This window comes from Peromyscus californicus, unplaced genomic scaffold (assembly GCF_007827085.1).
Source record: "Peromyscus californicus insignis strain IS unplaced genomic scaffold, ASM782708v3 Scaffold_23__1_contigs__length_62951481, whole genome shotgun sequence".
In the NCBI taxonomy this organism is placed as follows: Eukaryota; Metazoa; Chordata; class Mammalia; order Rodentia; family Cricetidae; genus Peromyscus; species Peromyscus californicus.
Genome location: NW_026294534.1, coordinates 5,929,877 through 5,944,831, shown reverse-complemented (window position 1 = coordinate 5,944,831; position 14,955 = coordinate 5,929,877). Strand labels below are relative to the sequence as shown.

Genomic DNA, 14,955 nt, shown 5'->3' with positions numbered 1-14,955 from the left:
TCCCCAAAATATTGTTCACCCTAATAAAATTATATGGGGTCAGAGAACAGAACAGCCACTAGATATAGAGGCCAGAAAATGGTGGCACACCCCCCTTTAATCCTAGCATTCCAGAGGCAGAGATCCGTCTGGATCTCTGTGAGTTCAAAGCCACACTGGAAACAGCCAGGCGTGGTAACAAGAGCCTTTAATCCCAGGATGTGATGGTAGGAAGCAGAAGGTATTTAAGGCATGAGGACGAGGAACTTAACTAGGCCTGTTAAGCTTTTAGGCTTTGAGCAGCACAGTTCAGCTGAGATCCATTTGGATGAGGACACAGAGACTTCCAGTCTGAGGAAACAGGATCAGCTGAGGAATTGGCAAGGTGAGGTGGCTGTGGCTTGTTCTCTGATCTTCCAGAATACATCCCAATACCTGGCTCCAGGTTTGTTTTTATTAATAAGACCTTCTAACAATTCATGCTACAATTAGGTACTGACATTTAGTATTAGTATAATGAGAATAGACAGCTTAGATTTTTATATCAATTACCAAAATAAGAGAATTAAAGAATAAAAACAGTAAGTTATAGGAAAATATGTGATTCTGATGTCTGACTATATAAGAAATCTCAAAGTATGCAGGACCACTGAATAAATGTTAATGTAAAATAGAGAACAATTTTCACATTCACTAGGAAATTTTTACTTTCTTAGGTTAAGACATGAAAGGAACAAATTACAATTCACCTAAATTCAGAAAACACCTAGAGTAGATGCATCATGAAGTGATATGGTAATAAAGGTATGGTAATAAACATGTGTGAAAAGCTTGGGCAACCCAAGAAAAGTCTGTAAAACTGCAGGAATTGGACCGAAGGGATTTCCCAGTGGTTAAAGGCATAGGCTGTTCTTGCAGAGGACCCAAATTTGATGCTTGGTACCCACATTGAGACGCACAACTGTTTAACTCCAGTTCCAGTGCACTCAGCGCCCTCTTATGGCCTCCATGGGCACCTGCATACACACAATGCACATAAATTCACGCAGGCACACACATGTACACAAAAATAAACCTTTTTTTTTTTTAAAAAAAAAAAACCTAATGGGATAGGTAGAGAATAAAGGATATACAGGTGCTCCTCTGCTGAGAACACTTGACTTTGTCATCAACCAGAGAAAAGTATACGCTATGTCACAAGGTACGACTGTGACTATTCGAGCCTTGCAGTGAAGAGGAGTGAAGGGAGGGGCATTCTCACACACAATTGGGACGGATCTTTTTGGAAGCCATTCAGCAGTGTATGGGACACTCTCTGCTGTTCAGTACCTCATCACTCCTGTGGGTAGAAATCTGTGTGGGAATGATGTAAAATATAAGCAAAAAGTGTGTAGAACACATCCACTCAGATGCTGTATGTGACTTCAAAATAAATCCTAAAAGCAGTGATACCTAACTGCAGGAAAATGAAGACGCGCAAGTGTCCTGTGCACCTGCAGAACAGGGCACAGCCATTAGATGAGGTCCCTATGGTGGCTGGAAGCGCATCCCTCACAGGCAGATCCAGGATGGCAGGTGGCCAGCAGAACCCCAAATCTGCCTGCCTTGCTCAGGAAGCTCCCACAGTTAAGTGGGTGCAAGTGTGGGTACAGATATTCAATTCCTGGAGAGCGTCCGATCCTTGAACTATGATCCTTAAACTCCAAGACTGGAGAAGCGCTTCTGGGTTCAGGACCTTGGAGAACTCCGCTGTGGTGTCGAGAGGGCTGAGGGCCGCAGGCTCCAGCAGGAGGCCATCACCTCCCAGCGAGAGAGCTTGCTGTGGGGTCACTGTTGCTGAGTCAGGCAGGTGGTAGGTAGCTGGAGAAAACCATGACTGAAGCCTCTAGAGAGGGCAGGGCCATATCCATGGATGTACCTATACACAAGACCTGGGCCTTCTTCCCGAGCAGGTGGGAGAGGCTGAAGTGGGATGGAGCATTTACTGATCCTGTCTTGAACCTGGTGTGGTACAGAGTTCAGGCAACGTTACAGCTCCCTGAGAAGAGAAGGAAAGATGAAACGAAATGATGTCACCTCACTCAGGGGGTAGGCTAAAGGGGCAGCAGTGGGAAACCAGAGTGAGCATGCCACTTTGTGGCTGTCCTTGGCTTTGGGCAGTGTGTTTTGTTGACTCTGTCATGCAATCTAAGTTTATAAGGATTTGAGGGAGTTCTAAGAGTCAACAAAGCTGTAACAACCCCCAGACACTCAATGCCATGTCCTGTGCTGATGCCATTCCTGTGCTGATGCCATTCCTGTGCTGATGCCATTCCTGCGCTGACCCCATGCCCTGCACTGACCCCATGCCCGCGCTGACCCCATGCCTGCGCTGACCCCATGCCTGTGCTGACCTCATGCCTGTGCTGACCCCATGCCCTGCGCTGACCCCATGCCTGTGCTGACCCCATGCCCTGCGCTGACCTCATGCCCTGCGCTGACCCCATGCCCTGCGCTGACCTCATGCCCTGTGCTGACCCCATGCCTGTGCTGACCCCATGCCTGTGCTGACCTCATGCCTGTGCTGACCCCATTCACGCAGTAACTTCCTGCACGTCGTTCTGTTTGTCTGTCTTGTGAAACCTCATCTTGATTCCATGTAGTGAGTCACTGAGTGTGACTTCTGGGGTGATGGCAGCCTCACAGAGGGATCTGGGGTACGCATCCCAGTGCAACAACTGTTGGGGTACCTTGTGGTTGGTGTGGATTCCTGCGGCAGTCTTGACCACACAGAAGTGAGTAGCACAAGGAAGCCCTCAACATCAGGCTCTGCCATCTCCCTTCAGGAAGTCACATGACTTTCATCTGAATGTAAAGGAAGGATGATTTACATGGAATTTGTTTTGCAAAAAACCATCCATTCATATACAATGCGTTGAGAAAGTGATTTGCCCTTTTAGGATTCTTTCTTTCTTTTTTAAAAGTAACTTTGTTAAATACATTTTATTTAATGTTGCTACCTATTAGTGTGGCTTAGCACTATATCAAATTCTATTTGAAGGACATACATAAAGTATTATGTCCTTCCTAAGTAAAAGGGAATAGCTAATAAACACTTGCCTAGATTGAAAGACTGAATTCTAATACTTAAAGGGTAGGGTGATAATTTGGTTGGAGAAGTGATTGCCTTGCAACCATGAGGCCCTGAATCTTGCTGGGAAGCTAGTCTACTCTAATCAGTGAATCCTAAGCCAACTGGAGATATCTTAAAACAAAACAAAACAAACAAAAAAAAACTACAACATGAGGGCACCTGAGAACTGACCCGAGGCTGGCCTCTGGCCTCCATACATACCTGCACACACAAAGATTTGAAAGCCTCTGATTTTTTTTCTCTTCTGGAAAATGCCTCTGCTATGTTCTATGAAATACTGGCTATCACATGCCATAAGGTATAAAAGAAGGTGACAAGGTCATATTTTCAGTTTCATAATGACTGGAACTTTTATGTAGTCAGAAACTCTAGGAGCCAGGCTCAGAGAAAAGAGTACATTAGACCCATCTGCCTTTCTGAGAGTGAGAAAGGCTACTTGCAGATCAAGACATACAGACTTACAGCAGGCAGACAGATGCTGACCCCCTCCCCTAACCCCCTCCCTGCCTCTTCCTCCCCTGTCCACCCCACTCCACCACAGATACGGAGTAGATTCCAGAAATCCCAGATGAGGGGTCCTTACCTTGCCACGGTGTCTGACTTTTGAACTATGGACCCCAAAATTAAAGAAGGGCCAAATTAGATTTATTCTAAAATGTAAATTTCAGTGAATATTTTTAAAAAATCAGTTAATGTAATTCACTATAGTTTGTTTGATTTTTTTTGTTTGTTTGTTTTTTGTTTTTTGAGACAGGGTTTCTCTGTGTAGCTTTGCGTCTTTCCTGGAACTCACTCTGTAGCCCAGGCTGGCCTCGAATTACAGAGATCTGCCTAGCTCTGCCTCCCGAGTGCCAGAATTAAAGGCGTGCACCACCACCGCCTGGCCATAATTCACTATAGTTTTAAATTAAACCAGAAAGCCAAAGATTGTCTCACTAGTGTGAAAAAAATGTCGATATAAACTTTTATATCCTTTTATATCCTAGACAAATTAGTCTATTTGGATGGAAGAATTTTTATTTAAACCGAACCTAAAAGAAAATCTTAAAACAAATATTTTACCAAATCACAGAGTCTAAACATCTCCTTTACAAGGGAACAAAGGGGCAGTGGAATGGTGGCTGAGCCAGGATGTGCCACAGAAGATGAGGACTTGAAGTCAGGTTCCCAAAACCTGTGTAAAAGCCAGGAGCAGCAAAACGTTCCTGTCCTCCCAACACGGGAGAAGTGGACAGGAGGATCGCTCCAGGTCACCGGAGAGCCAGGCTGGCTGACTCTGGGAGCTCCAGGTTCAGTGGGGGACTCTGTCTCAGAGAGTAAGGTAGAAAGAGATTGATGATGACACCCAACATGGACCCCTTGCCTGTGTTCACACACACACACACACACACACACACACACACACACACACCCCTCATATACCTGTGTGCACACACATAGGAATATACATACAAGAGTAGATTAAAGGAAGACTGTACAATGTTAGTAGCTCTAGCCTGGGAGTAAGATGAGGTTTGCTGAAGAACATAAAGGAATTTGAAAAAGAAGACATAAGAATAATGGTATCCCCCACAGTATCTCCAAAGAAATCTCCTCATATGTTCAAAATATGAGGACTGGTAAGAGTGCTGAACAAAATCACTGAGTGTTTTATTTCTTTACCCAAGCAACAACAATTTAAGAAAAAATAAAGTTTTGTATACACATAGTATTGACAAAAGGAACAAAGGATGCAGAGTGCTCAGAAGAAATCTAACCAAATCTGCTCGAGACCTCTACAGGCAACATTACAAGATTTTGTATGAAGAAAGCTGAAACTCTCCTAAGCAGATGGGGAAACGTGCCATGTCTGTGGGCAGGGAACTCGGTGTCTTTGAAGATGTCCAACATTTCTAAACTCATGGCAATCCTCACAAGGTGGCTCATTAAACTTGTCAAACTAGTTCCAATTGTACCAGAAACAGAGTTACCTGGTTATCTAAGAGTCTCTTGTAGAATGAGCTGATGGGGTTTGCCAGTGAGGGTTCCTTTAAATGCCTAGTAGTTAAGACCTCGACGTATGGGCCTCTGGTAAACAAGGACATCATCATAGGGAAGGAAAGAGAACACAGAGGTTGACAGGGCAACCGTGCAGACCTGACATGCCAGGGAGGCTCAAAGTCACACAAGGCAAAGCCACATGTTCAAAACCACCTTCCAGAAGTGGGGAGAGAAAAGTGAATTTGTATCATCATGCTGCAGACACAAAGATTTGATACAGGTGCAGTAAGCCCCAAATAGAGAAAGGGTACGTGGGACTAACTACTTGAGAATTCAGGTAGGGAGAGGGAAACAAATGTTTAAACAAAACAAAAACCCAAAATCCAAAGGAAAGTTGAGAAATTTAAGTAAAATTAGGAACTGCCACTCCTTCAAAAGACAGCTTAAAGAAAATGGAGACACACATAGCCCACCGGGGAGCATGCATGTCACAAAGCGTCAGTTCTTGGCCTACATGAGCAACGCCCACAGGCTAGGGAGAGGACATTGAAGTCTGTGCTGCTGGAGGGGTTTGCAACTTGCTTGCTCACTTGAAATAATTTTCATTATGTGCAAAAAATTGAAGATGCAGAATTAATATCAGAAACCCAATTCCTCTATATAAAACAGTGTGTGAGAGAATATACGTGTACGTTCAAGTGACGTTGAGTAAGAACTTTGATTGTTAAAAAGTCTATGATGAAGATGTGGAGATTCATTGCAGGGCACCCTCTGGAACTCCTTCATGGTTTTTGGCAAAGCAAGTCCCCTGGATCCTGAGATGTCTACACTTTGCTGCCGTGTGGAGAGGCTCCTTCTGTAAGTGGCTTACAGTCAGAGGATGAGACAAAATGACAGCAGCGACCGACTGTGTGAATGTGGCCCCTTTCTTTTTTAAAAGATTCATTTTATTTGTTTGTTTTGTGTATGTGTGTAGTGTGTATGCACACGAGCATGCAGATGCCCAAAAGGTCAGAAGAGGGCGTCTGACTCCCTTGAGTTACAGGTGGTTGTGAGCTACAGAACATGGGTTCTGGGAGCCTAATTCTCACCTTCTGGAAAAGTAGCAAGTGTGTTCTTAGTTGCTGAGCTGTTTCTACAATCTCCCCTCCCCCGCAAAAAAAAAAAAAAACCCTACTTTTTAATTTAATAAAAGTGCAAAATTTAATCCGAAAACATAGAACAATTGTGCTAGAGTGCATGGGGCATCCTGGGAGGCCCTTTAAGAATGGGCTTCAAGAGCGGGGCACGAACAAAAGGTGCAGGCTGTTTTCCCGTAGGCAACTCTCCAGCTCCTGCTACCACTGTCGGGATCTTGGATGTTTTTGATGTCATTATTATTTTAAGACAATCGTAAGGAACTAAATACTCATGAAATCAGCACTTCGTCCTAGACAGCAGCGGCCGCCATTTCTTTCCCCTTTCAGTTTTCACTCTTTCCCTCATGGGATTCTATTTTACAAGATCAAATCATGGTATTTCTTTGTCTTTTCCCCCTAAGTTTCATGGTTGCATGTTTTAACACTTGGTTCACTCTGTTCATCTGTCACCTCAGTGAAGGAAGACTTTGGGGGGGGGCACCTTCAAAGCATCTTCAGTATGTCTTTAATGATGCTGACCACACCTGCGGAAGGTCCTGTGTTAATCCTCAACGCAGTGAAATGCCAGTTTTCCAACCCAGCACTTTGCCCTGTACGGCAGGGTTGATTTCAGACTTACACTTGTCTCTCGGTCCTGCAGGCGTGCTCTACGCCACCCTCCAGATTCTGCACTTCCTAGGGGCACTAGTGGCATCTGAAATGCCATCCCACTCTCTTTATAGGGAACTGAGTGGCCTGTTCCTGGGACTTCCATGATGTCAGGGAACACCTGCTTCTTGGACCAGAAAGCTCAGAGACAAAAAGCAGCTTGACCTGCCTGGGCTGCTGTTGCTCCAGGCAAGGTGAAGCAATATGCAGGGGCCGATGGTTGCTACCCATGCGGGGAGGTACCTCAGGCGATAGCCTGTGCTGGATGGGAAATGAGCAAGATGGGTCTTCACCTGAGAAGGACTTCATCTGGCAGTGTGGTTTGTTGTCCACACTACCCTTGGCAATGACTGAAGGAGGGGGTGTCAGTATCTAGTATGCCTCTGCTTTATCCAGGAGACAAGTAAGCACTAAGAGACCCAGGAGGACCAGGAGACCTGGGGGACCAAAAGGCCTGGAAGACCAAGAATCTTGGGTTGATCAACACACATCACGGAACCAAGAGACCTGGGAGGGGACTGAGACACCTGGGAGACCTAGAGAACCCGGAGAATGTAAATCCCTGGAATTTGGGGATAGTCCCCACAGTGCCTGTGGGACCACTGAGCACACCTGTGGCTGATGAGCCTGAAATGATTCATTGTGTCCTTCGGTCTGTACAACTTCACCGCCAGGCCTCATAACTCATAAGCATGTCAAGTGTGACCGTGAGTTACGCAGGCAGTTCCTGGTACTGTCGTCCAGGGGAATCAACCAGACACAAAGCACAACAGTGATCACTTTTGATTGAGTGACATTTACAGACTTTCCTGCAGTGTCCCACTCCTGTGAGATGGTCCGCTCCTAACCTGAGAAGCAGGCGTTGTCTTAAAGGACCTGGGTTTCATTTAAATAGCTGCACTCTCTGTGACATGGGCACTCTCAGCTCTCATATTAAATGTGTTAACTCTCACAATTATGTTTGAAACTGTAATCCACCAGGGCTTAAGAGAAAGGGGTTCCCTTCCTGTGGTAGTGACTCGGGACAGCAGACATCATTTTTGTCGGAAAGAGTAAACTTGTTTCAAACTTAAAGATGGAAATGACCACAGAGGCAGGTGGCCAGTGAATGAGTTACATTTGAGAAGCACCTGGACAGGAAGGGCAGGGAACGTCGTGCCATGTGTAACTGTAAGAGTTACACATGGAGCTGATCCTTACATTTTACCAGTCCCCTGCCGTTCGTTCACTCCTGGAAGGTTCCCACAACACGGGCTGATGGTTACAGGCACCTCTTTGAAGCTGCGGTGCCTGAGACAGATCCAGCCGGCTTCCAAACCAATTTAAACATGATGTGCTCAAAGTCAGACACTGATGCCGTAAAATAAAAGATGAGTGAGAACAAGATTTGTCTTAAAAGTTGCCACAATTCTCTTCCCGCTTGGCTACATTTATTCCTCTTCCTGTGCACACATAATTTTCTTCAAAAGGCAAATCTATTTAACTAGGAAAGAGGTTAACCTCCCTCCCTTCCTCCCTTCCTCCCTCTCTCTTCCCCTCCCTCTCTCTCCCCCTCCTTCCCCCTCTCTCACCCCTCCCTCCCTCTCCCCCTCCCTCTCTCTCCCCCTCCCTCCCTCTCTCTCCCCCTCCCTCCCTCTCTCTCCCTTCCTCCCTCTCTCTCCCCTCCCTCCCTCTCCCCCTCCCTCCCTCTCTCTCCCCCTCCCTCCCTCTCTCTCCCTTCCTCCCTCTCTCTTCCCCTCCCTCTCTCTCCCCCTCCTTCCCCCTCTCTCACCCCTCCCTCCCTCTCCCCCTCCCTCTCTCTCCCCCTCCCTCCCTCTCTCTCTCCCCTCCCTCCCTCTCCCTCTCCCTCCCTCTCTCTCCCCCCTTTTTCTCTTTCATTTTGTTTTGTGTCTTTGTGTTCTGAAACTGCATCACTCTGCGTAGCCCAGGATAGTCTCAAACTTTTGCAGATTCTCCCGCCTCTGCTGGCCGAGGGCTGGACCTCAAGCTTACTTACCCCATCACACCACAAACTTGTTTCCTTGTTCTAACTTTGTGTCATCGTTTCCTGGAATCTTCCCAGAGGTGGACCTTAATGTGACATTTGACAATGAAACTCCTAAGGTTCAAAGATTAAAACCATATCAAACCATTCTATTACCATGTTTTTAGTAGGTATACATAAAGTATGGTCTTAAGAGGAAAATGGAGGGGGGGGGATAGAAACCACTTTCCCTACAAGTTGATAAGGATGGGCTAAAACAGCAACACCAGGAATTAAAACTGCAGTTAAGAAAAATAACAGATGATGTCGTAATAACATGTGACAATTCTGTTTTCCAATTCTATGTCACAACCATAGATGCTTATGAAGACCAGAGTCCTAACCACATAAAGAAGTGAGCCCTTATGGAGGCAGAAGGGTACAGAAGCAGAGATCTGCACTCTGGATCATTGCACAGGATGAGGCTCCCAAAGTATCCACAGCACATTCAGTCACTTGGTGTTTGCTGGGTTTTATGATCTGAGCTGAAGATACACTAATGGCCGGTACACCGGTCCATTCTAACACACACAGTGCAGGGTGTGAATGTCACCCTGGACCCTCTACGGTGCTGTGAAGTCTTAAAATGCAGCTTGTATTCACCCAGATGAAGGTCAAATATTGGTACATCTCAGTTTTTGTTTTGTTTTGAATTACACCGCCTAACGGGGTTTTCAAACACTCAAACTCAGAACCTAGAAGGTGGGCACTATTCCACTCTATAGGGAGTAACATTTTAAAATAGGAATAACATGTCACTTTCTTTCAGCCTGGCAGCAGTGGTGTGGTCTCTGAAACACTGAGAAGCAGCAGCCAATGATGGAAGGCCTGCTGCTATCGATCTCCCAGTAGTAATTCTTAGGATGTGTTTGTCCATAGGGCAGTCTCCAGTCTTCAGTTCTTCCTTTTCAGGGTTTCAGGAGTTGTGGCTGCAAGGTTCTGCCTGCACGTCACAAGCTGATTGGGTCACTTTGCGTTTGGGAAATTGGGAATGCTCACACTTCTCAGTTACTTCACTATAATTATGTTGTTTGTGTTAGACGTGTGTGAAATAAGGCCAAAGTGTAAGACATGTGTGAAGAGGCAAAGGGCTCTGACTTCTGGTTGCAGCCTGGAATCTAACCCAGGGTTCCACTCATGCTGGGTCAGTGATCCATCACTGAGCTACATTCCCAGCCCTAATTCTTCCGTTTTAACCTTTTATGAATCTGCAGACTCATAGGACAGGTGGTGGAAATTCCCTGTTCAGGAATTAAAAAACTTCAGCTCAGCACCCCTGACTAAGAATCAATACTTAAGACACCTGCACTTGAGAGGGTGAAGTTTTAAATGTCCCCACATCCTGCTAAGACCGTCGTGTCATCGTGTGTGGACACAGCAATGAAACACTCTTACCAGTTCACTGTTGCTGAGACTTTTTTTTGAGATTTATTTTTATATGTATGTGTGAATATCTACACATATGTCTGTGTACCACATGCCTAAATGGTGCCCATGGAGACCAGAAGAAGGTGCTGGATCCCCAGGAACTAGTTACAGGTAGTTGTTGGCCTCCACGTAGGTGCAAGGAATTGAACTCAAGTCATTTGCAAGCATAGGAAGTGCTCTTAACCACTGAACAGTCTCTCCAGCCCTGGTAATTAATTTTTTTAATATTTATTTTATTTGTGTATATGTATGTCTGAGTGAATGTCACGTATATTTGGGTGCCCTCAGAGGTCAGAAAAAGGCACTGGATTCCCTAGGGCTTTGTAGACAGCTGTGAACCATCTGTCACGGTCTTTTGGAAGGCAGTAAGTACTCTTAACCACTGACCTATCTCTCCAGCCCCAATTGCTGTTATTGATACTGTATGCCAGCTTTTGTTTTACATGTAGAATCCCAAGGATGTGATTGGCAGTGCACACGGCAATCAAGGAGGAGCCTTTGGGTTCCTCCCCTCCAGGTAAAGAACCACTCTCTCTGAATGCACCACTAACTTTCCTACTGCCATCATCTAGCAGCACAAAGTAGAACACAGCATCACCTAAACTGAGACTAAGCAATTCAAAAAAGAAAAAGAAATGATTGCACATGAGAATGAACTAAGGAGTTGTTAGCACACAGTTCTAATTATTTTGCTCAGAAACATAGCCATGGTGAAGACATGTGGACTGACACTTGTCATTCAGAGTTTTGAGGGTAGGTTTTCTTTTCCCCTCATTATTTTTCAAAAATTTCATTTCGATATCTTTCTATGTGACTTCGGCTTATTCTAAAAAGAATCCAAGGTTGAATGACCAATGTAGGGGAAAATGTGTTTTGCTGTTAACTCAGGTGTGATCTAGTAAGCATAGAATAACCCTGAGCTACATTCTTGATTTATTGTGTTGCTTTGTTTTCTGAAACTTTAAATCGTCATTGATAAACATTTTCCATCTGACTGTGCTGAAACGTGCACGGATTAGTTCTAAAGTTACTGGTCTGTTTCCTAGAAGTCTGTTATATCTCAAATCACTTCTACTACCTTCCTCCAGGATTCCAGCAAAGTGAATATGTCAGGTGGTAAGCAATTTCACATAAAACCCTCCAGCCACCAGTGGAGGTATAGAGCTGTGCTCACTGGATGTCTTGGGGAGAGACATCGCCAGTGGGTGGCAGTATGGGTAAGAGGCAGCCACATTTCCTGTGTTATCCTTAGGCTGGTTTAAACACCTTAAATACAGACTCTAGAAGCAGCCTGCTAATGGCTGAAGGGACATGGCAGGTTTCAGAGGCGGGCATAGTTCCACCAAACATCAGGGTACCTGGCAGGAGGCGGCTGGCTGTGTCTGTTACTTTGGAAGCAACCTGCAAACCAAGGCCAACTGCTTGCTCCTGATCCACACACAGCACCCATCGAGGAGCACAGGTCGACTTTGCTCTCCTGAGGCGCCGGACTGACAGAAGGTCACTCCCAGCTGTCTCTACTCTGCATCCAGAAAATATAGCTATGTCATTTTGGAGACACTCTTAATGTCACCGGCATCCGCTCTGTGGACTCAGGAACACAGTTCTTACTTCAAAAGTTAAGGTGATTTTAGCATCCAATAAGCTTTTATTTTAGGAAACCCCTCACTGAATGAACACCTATGACTATCAGAACTGTTGAATCAATATTTTTAATGAGCAGAATGAATACTAAAGTGGAAAGACATTACACTGTCCAAGGAATTAATATAATCAATTTATACAAACTTCTTCCTTCCTTCCCTTTGTTTGTTTTTCTTCATGTTTGAGACAAGTTTCACTGAGCAGTCCTGACTGGGCTGGAGTTCACTATGAGTAGACCTAGGCTGGCCTTGAACTACATTCACCTGTTTCTGCCTGCCTGTCTTTACAAATCCTGATTGTTGAACTGTTTGCACTGCCAGGCACAGATACTAGGTGGAGTAAACAACAGTTAACATTCTTGCAGGGAAGTTATCCTGTTGCAAACACAGAGTTCACATGTTACAAAATTCTTGTGCAATTTCAGTTGAAACACACGAGCAAAGAGATGGGAGGGGGCATATAATGCCGGAAGTCCTCTTATTAATCCTAGATGGGCAAAAGTCTGTGCAAGGTTCATTCACCAGAAATGCAAATGCTTTGAATAAACTTGTGAACCAAGTAACCGAGCCCAGCAAAACGACGCCATCCTTTCTAAAGAGTAAACAGACCTGCCAACATAAACTGGTGTTAGGCTTCCTGGAACACGTTTTAAGGGAGGGCTGTCCACACTGGCCATGTAGCTTTCCACTTAGTCAGTTTTGAGAGTTGACCTAGACCGAAAAGCCTGTCAGAAGAACTGAAGAAAAACTATGTACTTCTATACTAGCCTCTCTACATGAAGAAAAAAAAAATCTATGATCCTTTTTGGTAATAGTATTTATATCATGGGTTTTTTTTTTTTTTTTTTTTTTGGTTTTTCGAGACAGGGTTTCTCTGTGTAGCTTTGCGCCTTTCCTGGAACTCACTTGGTAGCCCAGGCTGGCCTCGAACTCACAGAGATCCGCCGGCCTCTGCATCCCGAGTGCTGGGATTAAAGGCGTGCGCCACCACCGCCCGGCATATCATGGGTTTTTAACACATTTTACCCACTTATACAATTAATAACTTAATGAAAATACTTAAATTATTCCAGGAAGAATTTTTTATTTTAATAAAAGAAGCATAGTTGCATGAATCTATGTTAAGAAAATCCCAAATCTTCCTTGATAGCAAGCTATGGACTCTGGGTGTGGTGGCATGTGCCTTTAGTCCTAGCGCTCAGGAGACAGAGACTGGCAGATCTCTGATTTAGAGGCTAGCCTGGTCTACAGGGTGAGTTCCAGGACAGCCAGGGCTACACAGAGAAACCCTGTCTCTAAACACCAAAAAAAACCCAACCAAGCCAGACCTTATGGCTATTTGTCAGCTGTGAAAGGGAAAAGCGGAAAGATCCTAAACCAGGGAGAAAACCTGTAGGCAGACTGTTCACTGGCAACTGTCCAGGTAAGTGCCACCCAGTCCTGTGAGCCCAGCACGCTGACAGATGTGAGGAGAACAGTTGGAAAATCACAAGCTACACAACCAGCTTCCAGCAAATACACAGCTGATCTGGCAGCGGGAAGGAGAGGGCAAGGTGTGCTCAGGGGACCTCTCATTTTTGCACTTGGAGCTTCAGAATGACAAACACCGCGCTGTAAAGAGCCCTGCCGCCTCTGTGAGCAGAAACGTCCTAAGTCGTGGTGCCTCTCCCTGGCCCCTCCTGTGTGTCTGTCAGCCTGGCCACTGAGGCGGCACACAGAACGGGCCACTGGCCAGTGAGGAGCTTCTGACTTGTGGTACTTCACATTAACACAGCCCCAAGGTAAACAAAGTTGGTGCTAGCCACGCTCCAGTGGGCACAGCACGTCATCACTGAACGCATTCCTAAAAATCTAATTTTGTATGAAGAGTCAAAATAAAAAAGGAAACAACACGGTTACCAAAGATACTTTCTCAAAGGGAAGCACAGGACGCTGACAGAGCGGCCTCCTTGTCCTTTGCTACTGCAGGTTACAGAACGCACAGGCCCACTGATGTGTCTCATAAAGTGGGATGTAAATTATCACAATCAATAAAATCGAGCCACATTTTCTTCAAGTGCTAAGACAAAAAACCCTGTCATGTTGTCATGTTTCTTCTGGGTAGAGATAACACTTGGCGATAGAAGAGGAAGAGCCAGCACCCACAAGACAGGGTGCTGGGCACACACATGGGTGTGCAGTCACACGTGTTTGCACAACGCAGGAGCACACATTTGCAGCGGCCTTCGCTGCTCTTACTCTTAAAGGGTATAGTTTAAAATGGAAGACTGAATCCAACGCACCCTTGTAAAGGTAATTTTATGATGATATTTACTACATTGATGATTTTTCGCAAACTATTGCTGCTCATCAATAATCCTAATCATAACCATATTATACACGCTATAAACAGAAGAGGTCCAATATTAGCTTGGGTTATTTTGGCACATAAAACTCACTATCAGAGTGTTTAGGGCACATTTTATACAAAGGTTAAAGCAACCATGGTCTTCAAAAATCACAATACACAACTGTTTTTCTTAAACATGTCATTGTATTTGCAATGATTTTTGTTAATGACGCAGGGCATTCCAAGGCGAACCTCCAGGACTCAGCACAAAATAACCAAGGTTACTCTTGTCGCGATTTGTTTCATTTAGATACTTTCCCCCGGATGGGCAAGGGTTTGTTTTGTTTACCCACCTCGATCAGGATTCCTAGCCTGCCCTCTGTGAACTCGGATCCCTGCCCTTTCTAGCGGCCCTCACTGTCAGTTAGGAGACGTGACGGGCGGGTGCTTATTTGCCCTCGACTTTGAAAGTCACAAAGGCCACGTAGATAGAGAAATTCAAAGCAGTAGTTCAAGGGCATCTTTGGCTTGGCTCTGTGCCCGCGGCCGCGCTCTTAGGTACGGCCACGCCCGCCAGCAACCCGGGTGCGAGGTGAGCAGGGCATGGGGTGCGGGCCGGGAGCCGTAAGGGCGCGGGGCGCGAGGAGGACGCC

The 14,955-nt window shown here is 45.4% G+C and overlaps 1 long non-coding RNA gene across 2 annotated transcripts; it reads right to left on the bottom strand.

Moving 5' to 3' along the window:
• Nucleotides 1-413: 413 nt before the first annotated feature.
• Nucleotides 414-8,373, bottom strand: LOC128118868 (uncharacterized). Of its 2 annotated transcripts, XR_008221364.1 has the most exons (3): nt 8,080-8,373; nt 2,709-2,823; nt 414-2,017 (listed from the first exon to the last, which is right to left on the bottom strand). It is a non-coding gene; the product is annotated as an uncharacterized LOC128118868 (long non-coding RNA). The 2 variants fall into 2 exon arrangements; XR_008221363.1 differs by having other exon boundaries at nt 2,709-8,373.
• Between the last annotated feature and the right edge of the window lie 6,582 nt (nt 8,374-14,955).